The sequence below is a fragment of the Anolis carolinensis genome, chromosome 3, assembly GCF_035594765.1.
Source record: "Anolis carolinensis isolate JA03-04 chromosome 3, rAnoCar3.1.pri, whole genome shotgun sequence".
Taxonomy (NCBI): Eukaryota; Metazoa; Chordata; class Lepidosauria; order Squamata; family Dactyloidae; genus Anolis; species Anolis carolinensis.
In genome coordinates, this window is record NC_085843.1 from 20,830,677 (window position 1) to 20,850,427 (window position 19,751).

Consider the following 19,751-nt stretch of genomic DNA (forward strand, 5'->3'; position numbering starts at 1 on the left):
ATAAATAAATAAATTAAAATACATGTGTGGGAGCCCAGATCAATTATTTGGTATATTTCTGTAAATGGAGAGGCATGCAATAGCAAGGGCATTCATGCAGGTATGTAGCCAATGTCAATGACCTCATGAATGCTTTGGAATAGCAGATGCATTTGATAGTCACATGCAAATTGAATCTGAACCCACCCTAGGGATTTTCAAAATTATTCAAGTTTACCTTCACTCTGTTCTGACTTCATGTCAGCATTGTGGCTGTGTGCTTGTGCTTTGGAAGCCACCGTTTTCCATATTTCAGTCCATCTGCCACCATATCTTTTGCCCACGATCTATCTGGCTCTTCTACTAACACTAATATTGTGCTGCTAGATTGTTCTGTCCACAAAGCTCTTGGATCAACCAGCAGAAGAGCATTTCCTTTTCAGAAGAGTATTTCTTCTAGATCACAGTGGTTCTCAACCTGGGGTCCCCAGATGTTTTTGGCCTTCAACTCCCAAAAATCCCAACAGCTGGTAAACTGGCAGTGATTTCTGGAAGTTTTAGGCCAAAAACATCTGGGGACCCCAGGTTGAGAACCACTGTGCTAGAAGAAGTGGTTTTCTTCTGGGAGAAAAGGTTTATGCCAAATCTTAATCCCTTAAAAGTGAAAAGCATTTGATTTAAGGTTGCACTGCACACTATCAGGAAAGCAAATAATAGAAAATCAACTCAAATGGAAATTTCTTCTTACTTGGAAACTTGCATAATAATAATAATACATCCTTATAAATATATCTCTATCTCTATCTATCTATCTATCTATCTATCTATCTATCTATCTATCTATAGAGAGAGAGTTGTTGTGTGCCTTCAAGTCATTTCTGACCTAGAGTGACCCCAAAGGAGATCACAAATGACTCATCCAAAGCCACAGAGTGAGTTTTCATGGGCAAGGAGGGAATTGAATGCTGAACTGAAGAATCGTTGTTCAATGCTCAAATCATTACTACATGTTGGTTCATATAAATTTATGTTACACCTTATCATGAGATCCTATGGGCAGCCTAAAAAATTAAAACAATATAAAATAGCAAGCACAATTTCAAACAATTCAAAGCAGAGTAAATATATAAGATATTTTAAAACAATTCATATATGCAATTTCAAGGAACGATCCCGTAGACTTTGAAAGAAAAAGCACTTGCCAGTTTGTCACTGAAATGAATGTAAATCAGCACCAATCTGGTCCACATGTGTTTCCATGTAATGTATTGTTCCTATTGGAGCTTTCACAGAGCATGGAAAATTTCCTCAACTGATTGCATATGGACACTATCCTTCTTTATTTTGCATTGAAAAATGCTTTGGATTCTGTAAAATGTGCTTTCTTGAGAATCTGGATTAATCTCATTTATATCTATGCTCTCTATGTTTACATAAAATGCCATTTCATTTTTAAACAAATGTGCAACTTCCAATGCACACATGTCATTTGAAGTGACATAGTATATAAAAAGCTTTACCACATGCGTCTGATGATTGCATAAGCTGGCATGTGAATTTAGGCCCCTCAGCCTCCAGACCTGAGAACTGGTTGAACATCGCCTGTGCACCGGTACTTAATAGAACCCTACAATCTGTGCCTTGTCATAGTTCAGTTTGCTGCCATATATGTGCTAATGGGCATCTGAGCCAGGAGGGCCAGATGGCACTGGCAGACTGGTGTGATAGTACTAGCAATGTGTGCAGAAGCGGAATTGGCAAGGGATTCTCTTGAAACAGTTTTCCATTGTCAACGGTGCTTCATTTCATCATATGCACCAACTGTCCAATTTCAACAGGGATTAGCTACTAAACCTAAACACTCTTTATATTATGGAGATTTCACAAACTCCCATAAAGAAATGAACCAGCATGGTGTGGGTGCTGGAATATGACTCTTGAGAACAGGGTTTGAATCCCTGCTTGGCCATGAAAACCCACTGTGTGACTTTGAACAAGTCACACACTCTTAGGTTGGCTCTACATTGTAGAATTAGTGTACTATTATAATTGGCATGATACAATACTATGGAGTCCTGGGATTTGTTGTTCTGATGAAGCACCAGCATTCTTTAACACAGATAGTCAAAGACTTAGTAAAGATCCACCCCATGCTATTTTTAAAGCAGCTGAAATAGCAAACCAACAAAGAATTAACTATCCTTGCCAAATCAGGACTGCTATCAGTGTAATAATTTCAGTCTGGAAGGAGAAGTTTCAGGATCATCTTTCTTAAAAAGCTCTCTCTCTCTCTCTCTCTCTCTCTCTCTCTCTCTCTCTCTCTCTCCCTCCCTCCCTCCCTCCCTCTCTCTCTCTCTCTCTCTCTCTCTCTCTCTCTCCCCCCCCCCCCCCAATGCTCATTTTCAGAGGAGCAATGGAAAAATTAGCTATGCTTTTCTACAGCAGTTTACCAGTAGATACTTATTAACATACTAGGTCTGTTTGGATGCCATTTGAGCAATATCTTTCTCTTCTGCCAGTATCAATCACTTGTTTGCACATTCCACTTCACATTTTCACTGTGATTTATAAGAGATCAAAAAGTGGTCTACTTAAAATGTGCTGAAACAACCATTTCTTCCCTTCTTTTCTTTCCATCTCTAATGAAGAGGAATGACAGAGAAAGCATGGGAAAAAAATCCCCAACAACTCGATAGAGTGAATCACTCCAGTTTGCAGGAGTTGAAAATAATTAATTGGATTTCATTTTTCTTTTGTCTTGATTATGAATGGAAGGGATTGTTGTCCTGGGGTATTTGCCACACAGAGTTCAAGGATAAATTGATGGAAGGGGAAATTTATGTCCCTAATGAAATGTTTGATCTTCTCCAGATTTCAGTGATATTGCGTAAAGCCCTCTTTTCCAGCCCTTTCATTGCCATTCACCACTATTCAGAGCACATTCACAACTTCTGCCCTGCCCCCGGGGAATCTTTTGTGTTTAATAAAATATTATCAATCAACTGGGTAAAGAGATTGCCACTGTTGCATTTATAAAACGTTTAGCATTCAGGATGATGGTGACAATTGAGAAGGAGCAGATATCCCTTCTTAGAATAAACTAAATTTTAGCTCCAAATTCCCAGAGTCCTCCACCCACCACACCCAGTGATCAAACTAGCTGGATAATTCAGTGTCTTGCAGTCCAGATAAGTAACTTTTCCAAGCTCTTTTTAATCAAGCAATGAACTTGCTCGTATTCTGCCCCAATGCTTCCAAGAGTGAAAGTCTAAAGGGGACTTCTGTTTTGTTCTGTTCACTTGAACTCTAGCAGAAACTTTAGTGTGATTTATCAATGTTCCTGATCATGTGAAGGCCTTATACTACTCTGAATGCATCTGTCATTTCTAATTTTGTGAACTAAATACAGTCAGGCCCTATTAGGACTTGGAAGAAAGAACACCAGAGTATTCCAGGAGTCTCCAGGTAAGGCTAGGAAATATCATACTGAAATTCTGGAGAGCATCTGGCTGTTGACAGTACTGGATGGACCAATGATTTGACTCATTATAAGGCAGAATTAAAAGTCAGAAATGTTAGTCTGGAATATCAGTATACAAAGGGACTTACAGCACCTTAAAGACTAATTGAAAGAACAAAATGTCTTTGTCCGCAGTTTCATCTACATAGGCAAAGAAATCTAGAGCCCATCCAAACAAGCCCAAAACGCTGAACATGCCTCACTTTTACTAGAGGCTTCCAAACTACACCTCCAGTAAAAGCAAATCAATGTGGAGTAAACCAATGTTTCCCTGGTTTATTTGCATTAATTAAACACCTCATTATATCTGCATCTTTATGAAAGATCTGGTTTTAATGAGGTGCTGGACCTGTGGGAACGCACTACCAAGACGGTTTCCTCAGTCCCAGAGGTGAGTCTCCACAGCCATCTCATTTCTTCGGGTTTTAAAAAGCCCGGAGGATGAGGATGGTGCCTACTCCCTCCCCCCAGTCTCAATTTACCCCCTAAAATTTACTGAAAATGGTCCCTGGGCACCATAGAGTCTTTCTTTGTGTCCTCATGGAATGAAAAAATGACATCTAAGGAGATGGGAGGGGAGGCATGGAGGAATTTTTCTCCTGACCCTTCCCATCTCCTCAGGTATCATTTTCTCAAGCTACGAGGATGCGAAGAGAGATCCTATGGCAGCCAGGGATCATTTTCAGTAAGTTTTAGGGGTAAATCAAGGTCTTCAAGGTGGCTTCATGCTATCCCGATTTCAATCCCAGGGTTGTGGGAAGGGGTGGGGACTAGAACCTGAGATGATGTGAGTTACATTAATCTATTCTGGCATGGGTTTTGGTGCTGTCTGGAAGCACCCTGAGTTGATTCCTGGATGGGTTCAAGGAAGAACAATTGCTCTTGCCCCTTGATATCTATGAATACCTACATCTTATATGATCACATCTGTGATCCTCTGAATTTGGATACTTATAATAAACACATGAGTTCTGTATTTCTGTACTTCATGCCCTGTGTATTTCTTTTCAAAAATTCATTGCTTAGCTGTGTTCATTTCACCTTCTTCATGGAATCCTTTCCTCTGTCAAACATAGGTTAAATCTTCAGAAGAAAGTAGAGAGAACGATTTTTTCTTTTTCTTTTATTTAATTTTCTAAGCACAAAGGCTAGGGCAAAAAGTCAATATTTTTCTCCATAACTAATTCTTGATTTAGAAGTACAATTAAGTTGTAAACTACATTAAACTGCTGATGTTGCTTCTTTCCTAGCATTTGATATGTTGGCTTTATTATGTGAGGAAGCTTTTGAGTTTTACTCATCAGCAAAAACTTGAGAAACTCCTATAAAAATGGGAGGGGGGTCAATGTACTTTCAGAAATAATTACCTCCTAATAAAAAAAAGTCTGCAACAGTTTGTGCATTGTCTGTTATGATGGCAGCTCGCAGACTAAGGACCTCATCGCATGAGATACTTTTCAGTGGCATGCACTGGTTCATTAATACTTTTTTGGCAGAGCTAGCCAGCTCCCATCCCATGATGCAATGCAACTTTTGGTGGGGCTCCATTACAAAAGTATTGACGAACTGGTTCATACCGCCACGGCAGCAACATGGGAGGCTTTCCATGCTGCACTGGATTAAGCCAGATAGCCAAGGCTTTTCCTTGTGGGATGGGGCAACGGGTGAGTTGATGCGGGGTGTGGGCAATGTTAGATTTGCCATTATGCGTGGCAATTCTGGCAGCAAGACTGATGAGGTTGTTAGTCCAAACAGTGATAGGAAGTGTGTTTGAATTAAAAGCTTCATTATTTGTTTTGCATAGTTGCAGAAGTGATAAAGTCCAGATCTTTAAAAATATGTTTTTGGTCTACAACATTTGGAAAATTACATTTGGAGTTTCATCTTGCAGAATTCCCATGACAATTCAGCCACTGGTCATATTCAGTAGGGGATTCTGGGAAATGTAGTCCAAATTTGTACTTGCACCAGCATGGTACAATTGGTATAAATTATTATAGTACTCACAACATAAAAACAAAGTACAGCAGCACAATGCTCAATCAAGTCAGGAAAGCTTGTGGGCAAATATAGTTCACATGTGGAAAAGAGATCAGTTCAGGATGTTGAAAAATGCATTGGATGTTACCAATGCTCTTTGCTTTTCAGATATAGTTCAGAACAAAATAAAAATGAAGGGACTGCAAGTGGGGGAAATCACTTGCTTTTCCCATTTTTCTTAGCTTCATTTGTTGGGGTTTCAATTCATCTGGATTGCATTTGTGCCCTTTTCCATTTTTTGAACTAAATTTATTTCAATATTCTACATTAGTTTCTATTTTTCTACTGAATTGAATAGACATTTCAAATAAAATTTCAATTTCATCAATCTGGGCAACCACCTTCAACTTTTCCTTTGGCAATATACCAGGACCTTTGTTTAATGTTAATTCCATTCCCAGTTTCTAGTTAATACCAAACCTCTTACTACTGCATGGATGCTTTCTGTCCTTTCCTCTGAACAGTTTCTTCCTACTTCATCGCTCTTTCTTCTAAGTGCTTCTCTTAACAGGCCAGAGTTACTCCATCCTCTAAGCCCTTTCATTTCAGATCTATACTCTGAAAATAATTGTGCTTTCCCCTGGAGCAACTATTCCTACTCACGGTATTGGCACAGTTACAATTAGAAAAGCCCAAATCAGAAATGGGCTGTTTTATAGATATTAATTTATATTAGTTAGTTCCACTTCTCTCTCTCACTCCTGTAAATGTTCTGGAACATATATAGTTTTCCCCTGAAACTATATTATTTATTAATACCAGCAAAAGCCTGGGGCATGGCTGGCCTTGGGGTAACAGTTGGCTTCCTTTTGGGGGAGGGGATGCAGGGAAAAGAACAATAAGGTGTTTGGCTCCCAGGGTGCTTGGTAGCCATTTATGCAATAGCTTAGCCATGTAGCTTGTTGATAGGGTTGGCAGTTCAAATAAAGCATGGGGCTGCTGTACCTACATTTGGATAAGAAAGGCACAGAAAGAAATGCCTGCTAAAATTCCCTCTTGTTTCCAACCATTAAAGTTAAATGCGTTTTCAGGGTTTGGAGGTGGATCTTCAATTCCCAAACTGGTACAACTTCAGAGCATTCAAGGCTGGCCTCACTTGACCTCTTCTTTCAAATGCAAAGCATACAAGAAACACAAAGGGAATGGCCAATCAAGACCATGACAATGTAGAGTCATGATCACTTATGAAATAGAAAAGTGATGCCCAAATAAGATTGCACTTGTGTATGAAAACCATGTTCCTTTTATTGAAATGACACAGGGACAGATTAATCAAAGGAATGAAAGATGATGAGATCAAGGTTTTGTTTAAATTATACTGGCACAAAGATATCATACAACAAATGAAGATAGGGTCTTGAATTTCAAAAGAGGAAGATAATCAAGTCAGGGAAAAGGCAATTAATGTAATACTAATTATGGAACCATCTTCTGATAACCCGGTTGTCATAAGCAATAATCTTACTCCTGGGCTTTTCTTAAAATAAAGTCATGCTTGAATAATAGTGTTTCAATTCTGAAGGAGAGAGATTCTGTGGATAACATATAGCTAAAGGTTTCGTCTCCTCCTCCAGAGCTGAGATGATTCATGATTAGGAGGGGATATTTTGAAGCTACCTAGATGATACATTATAAAGGAATCATGTAGTCAAAGCTAGAATTCTGTTGGTCATAAACCTGTATAAGTTCCTTTACAGCTATGTCTTCACATTTTTCCCAATATCTAGAATCATAGAATCATAGAGGTGGAAGAGACCTCTTGGGCCATCCAGTCCCACCCCCTGCCAAGAAGCAGGAAATCGCATTCAAAGCACGCCAGACAGATGGCCATCCAGCCTTTGCTTAAAAGGCTCCAAAGAAGGAGCCTCCACCACACTCGAGGGTAGAGAGAGTTCCACTGCTGTTCAACAGCTCTCACAGTTAGGAAGTTCTTCCTAATGTTCAGGTGGAATCTCCTTTCCTGTAGTTTAAAGCCATTGTCCTAGTCTGCAGGGCAGCAGCAAACAAGCTTGCTCCCTCCTCCCTATGACATCCCCTCACATATTTGTATATGGCCCTCACCATATCTCCTCTCAGCCTTCTCTTCTGCAGGCTAAACATGCCCAGCTCTTTCAGCCACTGTATATAATATACGGGCAGTACTTGAGCTACAAAAATCTGACTTATAAACTACTCATAGTTACAAATGGAGATGAGACAACAGGAAGTGTGAGAAATCAACCCCTTGAAAGGGAAATTCACTTCTGAAACAGTTATTATCATGGGGAAAAAGTGTGCCCATTGAAGCTTTATTACCAGTCCTTGTTTCTGCCACAAGCCACAGACGCACAGACAGCAAAATAAACACCACAAGAGCATTAACGCTACCCTAATCTTTCCAAAGCTTGCTTATATATATACAGTAGAGACTCACTTATCCAACACTTGCTTATCCAACGTTCTGGATTATCCAACGCATTTTTGTAGTCAATGTTTTCAATACATTGTGATATTTAGGTGCTAAATTTGTAAATACAGTAATTACAACATAACATTACTGCATATTGAACTACTTTTTCTGTCAAATTTGTTGTATAACATGATGTTTTGGTGCTTAATTTGTAAAATTATAACCTAATTTGATGTTTAATAGGCTTCTCCTTAATCTCTCCTTATTCATATTCGCTTATAAGTGAGACTCTACTGTATATGTGTGTGTGTGTGTGTGTGTATCCTTTCTCCTACATTTTTAGAGAAACTTGCTACAATGGTAGAATGCATTTACCACTTTTACCCTTCCCCCCAAGTTTCAGAACATTTCACACATCAACTGATTTTTGAGATTTAAAAAAAAAATTATGAACAGATCATCAAAGTCAGTAATGCACATTATGGGATTCAAACTGGGTTATATGAATCCACACTGCCATATAATCCTGTTCAGATCAGATAATCTGGATTTTATATGGCAGTGTAGAAGGGGACAATGTGTATATATCAACTGATCGCCCAGCACTAAATCTAATCAATTGGGGAGATGGTTGGTGAAATTTATACTTGAATCTATGAACCATCCCTCTAGGATATTGATTTCTTTTGCTGTGGTGATTTCTTCACAGCATCTAACTAACACAATGCACCATCAGCCCATATGCTAATGATTTCTTTAGGGATGCATGATAACTGGATCAGATTTGCATTTTAATTACTCATAACCCATTTTGCACCTCCTAGAACTGGAAAAATGTTATTACAAATCTGCAAACTTCCTAGCTTGTGAGGCAATTCACATAGAAACAAATCCTCAGGGCTGGAAGCATCCAAAAAGACATCTAGTTCAAGCCCTTACTATACAGGAATGTGCAACTAAAGCACTTTGGAGAGATGGCTATTAACATCCTTTTAAAGACCTTCAGTGAAGGAAATAGTACTTTTAAACATAGTCCCCATTCAAAATTAGTCACTTTTCATAACAATTAATGAGTTTGGAAAGTTCTTAACCTCAGCACTTTCCTGCTGCCGCCCTGAAGAGTGTGGGACCCGTTATTGTATGCTGAAACTCAGCCAGCTGAAGAATGAATGCAAAAGGAAGGAAGGAGCAAGCAAGAACCCCGCTCTCGCTTCTTTTGCAAGATCTCAAGAGAGAATCAAAACATTCCAGCTTCCCTTCCCTTTCCTGCCAGCTCTCCTCCAGGCGCGGGATTTCCTTGCCTCCTGAGGAGAAGCAGCCAGGATTGGCAAGGGCTTCTTGAAAAAAAAATGCATAATATCAATATATAGAAATAGAAACACATATTTATTTACAGTATTTATATTGTAAAAAATACACAAATTTCTCTCTCTATACACACACACACACACACACACACACGTGTTTATGTATGTATAATACAGAAAGAGAGTGAGAATAAAACCAACCAGATTGATATAAAAGAAGGCTAGATGGGCTAGTAGGAACAAAACCTTGAGAAAGAGAAGTTTGAGAAATCTGGCCTTCAGGAGCTATCAGGGAAAGTTCTTAAAAATTGACTATAATAATATTATCATACTGAGAGATTATGGTTAAGTCAGAGGAGCTTTTGACTCCAAGAGTTATAGAAGGAAAATATGTTTTATGCAAATACCAAAAGAGAGACAGCATGATAATGCTAATATACTAATAATCTAAATGAAAATTGTAGAACTTTCTTTGTAGATATTAATAATAAATAATTGAAGATCAATTTTAATGTGAAATAATCTGCTATGAAAATTCAGTTTAATTTCCACTATAGAAGAACTAGTAAAGGCTATATGAAGAAACCAGGAGACAATGTGAGAAGATAGAAGAAGATATAACCAATGAACTTACAATTAAAATGGTTAGAATCTTCAATATATTATATAATGTGTGTTAAAGAAATAGAGATGAAGAATTTGTTGCACTAGAGCCCTGAAACACCTTGTCACAACAAACCACACTCTGTCCAGGTAATACAGTAAGTAAAAGTTTATTATAATAAGAGATTATAAAAATAAGCACATCTAAAAAGGAGAATCAAACTCCAAAAAGTCATTTCCAAGATAGCCAAAATTCCAAAATCCTTTCAAATACAGTCTCAAGAATCAATACACAGATATATCTATAAACATGATAGCATGAATCCAAAACAGGCAACCTATGCCACACATGAAACTAAAAACAGAAACAAACTTAGAAACATGAATATATGAATCCCAAAAACGTAGGGCCAGGAAGCGAGAGCTGTTCACCTCAAATACAACATTGCTCTCACAAAGGATTGTACCACTTAAAAGGCCTCAATCTCTCCCGTTATATAATTCCTCACACACCTGTTATTCTTCTCCTTATCTCGAAGCCTCTGAGAAAAGTGTGTCTGTCTCTGTTCCAAGTGCCTTGATCTGGAAAAAAAATGTCTCTCACATTTCTCTCAGCCTGCACTTCTGGCAGATTATGATAACTGATATTGCTTTCTCCAGTCTCATAGGAACTGCCAGTAGATTCCAAAACAATTCTCTCCAGGCCACTTCTATCCTCCTATGGGCCCTCCAAATTTTCCCCAGCATCCTCTTCCTCATCTTTTGAGCACTCAGAATCTGGCCAGTCTACAACAGACTTGCTATTACAATGATGATATTGTAAAACAACTCCTCATTCCTCAAGAACCTTCACCCACTTTGTATTCTCCTTGTGCCATACTAAACATTTGTAAAGATGAAACTAACAAATAATTAATCTATCACCCGCAAATTTCTCTTTTCTTTCTTTGACTCGCCATTCCCTATTTTACTAGTAAATATTTAATAAAAATTATTTTGAAAAAAGAAACCACAGATTTTAAAAATGTACAATCTGAAAAAAGTAATGTTGAAAATATTCAAATACATCTGGTTCAATGTGAAAATCCACAGAATCCTATATCATTTTAAAGATGTTCAACCAAAACATATTATTTAAAAATGCATATAGAAATATGTACAAATATCTGGACATTAAAAAGGGCTCTGGTTTGAAGAGAACCCAGGTTAAAATGAATTCAGTACTTTAGAAATGTGATAGTATGGTGCAAATCTATCAATCTATTTCTATTCAACCAAACAAATTGGAGAAAGAAGACACTCTAGGCAGTGGAGAAGGACCCAGGAGGGGACAATTAAGCCCTCTTTCTACTCAATATTTTATCTTTACATAATTTTAAATAAATCAAGATATGCAACACGATTTAGAACCCAGTAAGAGCCTAAAGCCTTCAACAGCATTCATAATGTCAGTTTAAATGCAAACTACTCTATCTCTGCAGGCAGTCTTTTTGAAGTTGCTGAGTTGGAAGAGAACCCAACCCTTTCAATTAAATAACTCTCTTCTAAAAAGGAGAGAATGACGGGGAAATCCTCTAACTAATGCCAACATGAGAAGTCTATAACCAAATTCTTCTTGTTGTTTTATTCAGCATCAAATGGGACATATCCACAGTTGGCATAGATATGAATAGCTCTCACAAAGTCCACCATATCTCAGAATTGTTTCCCAATAAATTATTTTTTTTATCAGGTGTTTCCATTATGATAAATGTATTAGGCTAAACCTAAGGAGTAGGTTAAGGTAGCACAGAACTCTTCAATGAATCACTGAATGGCAAGTCAACACTTATGTTGATGCTACACATTCACTGGGTCTACTTTTGTTAGAACTAACAAGTAGTGTTGTTAGGTTTTCAAAATAGTTAAGGGACAGTTGAAGTTGAAGACCTGAAAGGAAACAAATATGAGTTGCTGTTAACCTAGGCATGTGTTTCTCTGTTCTCCATATTCATATATATTGTTTTCATTATATTTACCATTTCATTTACCATTAGAAAGGACTGCTTTGTAACTTCAGATGGAGAAGCCAGACTGAACTCTGCTTTATTGCTTTTGTTCCCACACAGCTTATAATCATGAGAAGTTATTCTCTTCTCAGAAATGTATGCCTGTAGCATCCAAAAGGTTAGCTTTTTGCTCTATATACTATTTTATCACCTTTCCTGATGAAGAATCCTGCAAAGCTTCAAAACCTAGTATGTTGTTTTCTGCACCTTTTGATTGACCCAATGAAGTTATTATCACAAGATGGATTTCAGTTGGTGTTTGTATGTGCACAATGGATGTGAGAGCTGGAAAATGATGGAAGGTGACAGGAGAAATATCTACTTATTCAATGTGTGTTGCTGGCAGAGAGTTATCTGACAAAAAGACAAACAAATGGGTCTAGATTAGTCTTTAACACAGTTAGAAGCCAACATGATTAAACGAAGCTATCATATTTTCTGAATAATATGATTCATTGGAGAAAAATAATAATGTTTGCTAAAGGGAAAAGTAGCAGATCACACTAGAGTTGGAATGATTTTATCAAGGAAGAGAATCATAGAATTATAGAGTTGGAAGAGACCTCATGGGCCATCCAGTCCAACCCCATGACAAGAAGCAGGAAAGTTATATTCAAAGCACCCCCGACAGATGGCCATCCAGCCTCTGCTTAAAAGCCTCCAAAGAAGGAGCCTCTACCATATTCCGGGGCAGTTAGTTCCACTGCCGAATAGCTTTCACAGGAAGTTCTTCCTAATGTTCAGGTGGAATCTCCTTTCCTGTAGTTTGAAGTCATTGTTCCGCGTCCTAGTCTCCAGGGTAGGAAATCATGGCCCTGAATTTGCAAGAGCCTAGTATGGCTGTTAATAATAGTTTCTCGGAGGTCCCTCATTTATGGGGTACCTTAAGTCAAAACTGACTTAATGATACATAGCAATTATAAGAAAGTTTTCCTGAATGTGGTTGCTCTTTTGTTCTGACAACTAACTTGTCCTTCAGTTTTTATTGTTTATTAGTTTTAATACAGACAAACTAAACAACATTCAGAAGGAAGAAGAAAAACAGAAACAAAGGGTAACAAGATAAGTATGTATAATATACATATATACATGTATACATGCAACAAAAAAAGAAATGTGTTACCTTATTCTTACAAATATAGCTAAGTTAAATTAAATAAAGCTATTAAAGTTATTAGTTGCCATAATCACAGATTAGAGTTTCTATTGGTCAAAAAGCCATAAACAGTTTCCATTCTTTCAAAATATCTTGAATTGCTTTATTTTTTAAAATTCATATTAATTTGGCAATTTGATGAAAATCCAAACTGGTAAATGTGGACTAGTTTTTCAAAATGTAATAGCATCAGTAATATGTTTGCTCAAATTTGGAAACAAACTAAAGCACTTGTCTCACAGTTCTTGGTTCCATGAACCAAGAATATTGACCATGACCCATCACTGGCAATTGGCTAAGAAGTTTTTTTTAAATTAAATATATACTAAAAAAAAATTAGTTTTCAGCAATTCAGTTCGACATGACAATCTTTTTCCTCTATGACACTCAGAAATAAGGAAATGACATTCTATCAGTTTATGTTTCTTCCATATTTAAAATCTTCCAACTCACCTTAACTGTCAAAAGGGAGACAATTATTCCAAAATTGTTTTCTCACCTTTAAATATTTATATCCCACCTTGTCTCACAAGGCAGATTACAAAATAAATATTAAAAACTGTACAATATAAAATTGATGCTATAAATAAAATATCAGTTTAAAACACAAGGATCCAGCTTACCAAAAATCAAGAAAGGGCTTTGGCAACATTAAAAAGAAAGTCCCTCAATAAACTGCCAGAAAAAAAAGTGTGGGAGTGTGTGATAGAATAGGCACAAGATGTCAAAGGAAGTAATCTGTGTAGTGAATGGTGTATCTTCACAGCAATGGATGCATCTCATGATACAGAACCCATATGGTTGAGTCCAAAATTGTAATTGTACATACAATTAGTTCCTTTCTATATAATCTACTAGTGCATACCCAGTGTGTCATCACACAGTTATGGGTAGAATCATTCTGGAAGGTTCTTTGCAGAGAAGCAGGAGTGACATTGCTCACCACATCATGCAGCACTTACTTAATTCTTAAATCATTCATTATTCTATACCCCAGGAAGTGGACACAAAGTATGGGATAGAGATCAGTTATGCAGAATACACGAGTCATATATAGAATCACAACCTAGATCTGAATTACTTATTTGTAACCAATTAAAAAGTGAATCACTTTAATGGCTTCAAATCTTTCAGGTGATCTATTTCATTTCAAATACATCTGTTAGGAAATGTACGTAGTATAAAAACACTAACCCTCTTTGAAGCGTTTATTATTGTAGTACTTCAAAAACTCAGTGCAGTACTTGCAATCTAAAATTTATGACTTGCTGACCAAATCCACTTACAGTTGTCATAGGGGTATTAAAATAGTCTGAAAGATGGATTTAAACATCAATGTTAGTGAACAAACTTAGAAACAAATACGGAATGAAAACACAATGCATTTTGTCTCAACTTCTACAGTGCAACACATGATGAAGCTCAGTCAAAGATGATATTATATCCCAGTGAAGTTTAGTCAGATTTGAAAAGATTTAAGTTCAAAATACAGTTGGCTTTTCATATCAACAGATTCTGTATCCATAGATTCAACCATCTATGGGTCGAAAGCATTAAAAAAATCCAGAAAGCAAACATTGAATATACCATTTATATAAGAGACATGATTTTATTACACCATTGTATATAATGGGGCTTGAGCATACAAAGATTTTGGTATCCATGGGGAGGGGGGTCCTGGGACCAAGCTCCAGTGAATACTGAGGACATAAGTAAACATCTATATCTTACATGCATTTGTGATGAGATTGTCCTTTGAGTCAACAGTCTTTGGAAGCTGTGTTTGAAAAAATATAGATTATTATTAACCAGAAGATTGAAATTAATCCAGTAGCATTATTGATGTGATCCAATGACTCTATCAAATACAAAGAGCTAATCTCATATTTCTTCCTAGTCACAAGATTAGAAATAGAATGCCATTTGAAATATACAATGAATTTGTGTCTCTCTAGTTCAGTGGTTCTCAGCCTGGGGTCCCCAGATGTTTTGGGCCTTCAACTCCCAGAAATCTTAACAGTTGGTAAACTGGCTGGGATTTCTGGGAGTTGTAGGCCAAAAACATCTGGGGACTCAAGGTTAAAAACAACTGCTCTAACTGGAAAAAATAAACTCTGGTCTCTGGTCCTCATAAAATAGCTGACCATATAAATGCATTAAAAATAATGGCCATCTGCATAATTCATTTGATGTAATTGTCAAGACCCAGGCTGCAGGGCACCAATAACCATACACAGAGGCCAAAATCTATCTAATATCTTTATTGAAGGAGTATATAAAGTTAATAAAAACAAGTGTAGAAAATAGTCCAGAATTAGACCTTTCAGGAAAGGTCAAAATTAGTCCAAAGAAACAATGTCCAATATGAAATATTAAGGTCCAAAGTTGTAATCCAATAACCGAAACACTCACTTTGCCAGGCAAAGTGAGGGGAGATGACAAGGTCCTTAGTCCATGAAACTTGAGCGAGGCTATGGAGTAACTTGAAACAAGGCTTGGTACAAGGCAGCAAGGAACGAGAAGCAAGGACAAGATCCGTGGAATTACTTGGCAAAATCCGGGAAACAAGGCAAGGCTGAGTCCTGGAAAAACAAGGCTAAGTCCTAGGAAACAAGGCAAGATCCGTGGAGGTAAACAAGGCTGAAAACGGGAACGAAGGCTTGGAAACAGGAGCGCGCTGTCCACACACAACTTACTCCCGTAGCTGACGAATTGACTCCGCAAGAACCCTTTGTGGGCAAAACACCTAAATAGGGTCTAGTTTTCCCACCAAAGAGCAGTTCTCTGGGGAACCAGAAACGAAAGCTAATCTCTGAGTCCAGATGCATGACTCCTTAAAGTTTCCCATGGAAAGCAGGCTTAATCAGCTGAATACTTAGCAGCTATCCTAGCACTCCTGCGAGACGCTGCTTGAACTCCCCTCTGTTGTTTACAAAACTCGTGGCGAGAAAACACAGGAGATTTAGGCTCAGGGCTTGTTTGACAGACTTCTGGAAGACAAATCTCTTGCAGGTGCAAGGTTCCCAAATCTGGCTGGGAAAGTTCCAAATCTGACTGAGACGGTGAAAAACCCAAGTTTTCCTCTTCATCTGGCACTACAGTGCCAGGAATGGGACTACATGGCCCATGACTCATCACAGTAATATGGCTCCCATTTATCAATTACTTCAACTATGGTAGCAGACAGTATCACTTCCCACATGTTTCACATAGTTATTTATGGAAAGATTTATTTACTAATTGGAAAAGACTACAATCAATCTGGGTGACATTAGAGGATACTGTGTTCCATGAGTTTCTCGCTGTGATTTTATGCACTTGTCAGGCCCGTAGCCAGGATTTTGATTTGGGAGGGGCTGGGATTTTTGGTTGTGGGGCTGAGTCTGGGTGAGGGGGGGTCTACCCTAGCAAACCTTTTGTATCATTATCCCAATACCCCCATGCATATGGGATATATTGAGCATGGTGATCAGATCATGATATGAATAAACATAACAGTTTGAATAATAAATGTAAGGTTTTTTCACAGACCACCCTGAGAATTTGGGGGGGGGCTGAAGCCCCTCAAGCCTCTCCCCCCCCCCCCCCGGCTACATGCCTGGCACTTGTGGTTCTTTTTTTTACTTTTGGTCCAAAATCCACTTGGTGTAGTGGTCATACAGTGACAGGTTTATTATTTTTTAACCTCATTAAAAACACTGATCCACTGATGGTATAGCTACCGGGAAGACAAACTGAGGACCCTGCCAGTAAAAAAATAATAGTCAGCAGCTGACAACACTGGATGATTTCTTTGTGTGGTACTAGGTTTCTACTGACAAACTTATATTCATATACATGTAACGTGGCATGCACTCAAAAGAACAACTCCACCAGTAACATCAGCCTTAAGTGATGCTTCCCTCAAGGGTTTAGCAATGGAAGTAATTAATACATATTTGCACATGATTGTTTCTACACAGGAAACATTTTACATGCAAGGAATAATACCTCTACCTATAAATATTATTTTTTGCACAGAAAAGGCTGTTTTCCATACTTGACAACAATGTATGAACATTGCGCAAAATAGGTCCCAGACTGCAAAAAATTACATTAGTCCATGATCTTTTTTTGTCATGTTTTTCAATACTTTTTGATTTTTAAATCCTTTCCATTGCTAAACCCACTTTGTTTCTTCATGCTCTACAGTGTGATGGATTGTCTGCCATTTCAGGTCCCAGAACTTCTTTGCATCTAGATAAGTTTATCCTGTTATCACAGCTTTAAAATTCTTTTTTGAATGTATGAGACTGTACTTTGTAAACATATGGGGGGCATAACAAAATAAGCATAATGACTATCACTGGGATTAATAAATGCTACAAATCATATGATATCTTGTGACAGGGTTATTTCTCAATGCAATTCCCCATTCTGTCTTTTATATACAGTACTGAAAGATAACAATCAAAATTCAACAAGCTTACAGTAAAGAAGATATATTTAATACCCATTGTGTTACTATTCATATGATTTCTTGCTTGGTTTCTTTTCTAAGTTTAATCTTCTTTACATTATTGGGCTTTCAATCATCTGTGACTTTGGACCTGAATGTGGCATATGTATGTGTACATATATACACCCCATTATTCTTTGGTTTATGTTCCTTTCACTTTTGTCATTAATAGTTTGTTTGTTTTCATCCACAAGTAAAACTGAGGAAAAAGAAAGCGAAATTGGCCTGGTCGCCATGATGACGATAACGTACATGATACCTTACAAGTAAAATTTACTTTACACCCCCCCACACATACCACCAATCAAATTGGCCATGGAAACTTACTAGGCAACTCATACTCCTTCAGACTCAGAGGAAGGCAGTGGCGACCCTTTTCTGGACAAATTCTGCCAAAAATAATCTCATGATATCATTAGCCTAGAGCAGCAGTTCTCAAAGTGTGCTCTGTGGTGCCCTTGGGCTCTGCGAAGCATGCTGAGGGGTTCCCTGCTTTTCTCCTTCTCCGACCTCCTCCTCTTCCCCCTCCAAGCTTTCCCTCCTCTTTCCTGTATCTCTCCCTCCCTTGCCATAAAACCATTTTTCTTGACCTCTTTGCCACCCAGATCATTTTTCTCTTGACCTCCTCACATCTATAACCATACTTCCCTCTCAAATCTCAGAGGGTGATTTGATTGTGTTTTTTTCTGCATGGCAGAAGGGAGTTGGACTGGATGGCCCCTGGGGTTGCTCCTGTTGTTGTTGTTGTTGTTGTTGTTGTTGTTGTTGTTGTTGTTACAAAGGCCATCGGTTGGGGGTGCTTTGATTGTGCCTTCCCTGCATGGCAGAAGGGGGTTGTACTTAATCCCCGCCTGGGGCCTTCAACTGAAATACTTTTATGTTTATGTTGGTTAAAATTGTTCTTCAAAAGTTTGCCCATGCCTGATGTATATATATTCTTGGGGTTCCACAAGAAACTTTTGCTTCAAAAAGGGCTCTGCGGCTGAAAAAGTTTGAGAACCCTTTGCCCTAGGCTCACTATAATTTGGCACACAATACCAATGCAGTTTTTGATGTTCAGATATCAGTGCTAGTTATCAAATAGCTACATTGATAGACCATTTGGCAGATAAACTGAAAGTGAATAGAAAGACAAATGGAATGAAGCATTTGGGAACTCTGGAGAATTTAACTCATCAGCATTTTGGAGGTGGCCCTAATGGTCAATTTTATTGCTGCCTTGAAATATACTAAAATATACAGATTATTGAAAACTTCAGAGGATTCCCTGACTTCTCTTAACTTGGTGTAAAACTGGCTTAACTGAATCACCAGCAGTAAAATATCTGGACATCTAGAAGTAACTCCTGGTCAAAGTTGGGGTATAGGGCCAGGTAGGCAACTTCAATGAATCATTGTTGCTCTGTTACAAATTTTTTTAATTGAGTGCAATTTTAAGAATGTTGATTTAGTAATTTTTTTCAAACCCCCCCCCCCAACTTTAAAAACTATTATAATTCCTGTTTTTAACATGTTTAATCTGTGCTGCGAATTGCCTTGTGTCCTATATTTGGAGAAAGGTGAGATGTAAAATAATTAAGTAAATAATACTGGGGGGGGGGGGGGTAATCTTTATTCCCTGACAGTTGGGAAGGCTTACAGCAGAATATTATCTTCTGTAACCCCTCTCCCCGCATACACACCCATATACAGACACTACGTTGTACTGAACCATAGAGGAAACATGGTTATTAAATCCATGGTTCCATGAAATAGGAGATCACTTTGGCAAGAAGTGCTGAAAGGAAGAGGGGGAAAGATGAAAACAATCATGAGCACCTTTGGACATCCTTTTGGAGAAAGGATTGACATGCGCCTCAGGTGATAAAGCCCAGAGTACATATAGGTTATATTCGGAAATAGCTTAACTCAATCTCCCTTTCAAGTTTCAAATGTGGAGCTCAAATGGGTGGATTGATGGCTAGCTGATTGCAAATTATAGCTGTAGAATGCCTTCATCTCAGAGGTCTGATTCATGCCAGTGTAGATTTCATTGCAGTGCCAAGTAAACAAAAAAAACCATTGGGGTTCACTCACACACAGTGAGCCTTTGATATGTGCTGCAGTTTGATTCTGGGACCCTCTGTGGATACCAAAATCCATGGATGCTCAAGTACCATTTTAACTATCTTAAGTTAACTTGTTAAATATATTTTAGTCTACTTAAATTAT

General features: G+C 37.9%; 1 long non-coding RNA gene across 1 annotated transcript in view; it reads right to left on the minus strand.

Annotated features, from left to right (window-relative positions):
- Positions 1-11,735: 11,735 nt before the first annotated feature.
- LOC134297343 (uncharacterized) overlaps positions 11,736-19,751 on the minus strand; it is a 40,062-nt gene continuing 32,046 nt past the window's right edge. Inside the window, exon 3 of the long non-coding RNA XR_010004051.1 lies at positions 11,736-14,819. This is a non-coding gene — a long non-coding RNA (uncharacterized LOC134297343). The remainder of the gene's footprint in view (positions 14,820-19,751) is intronic.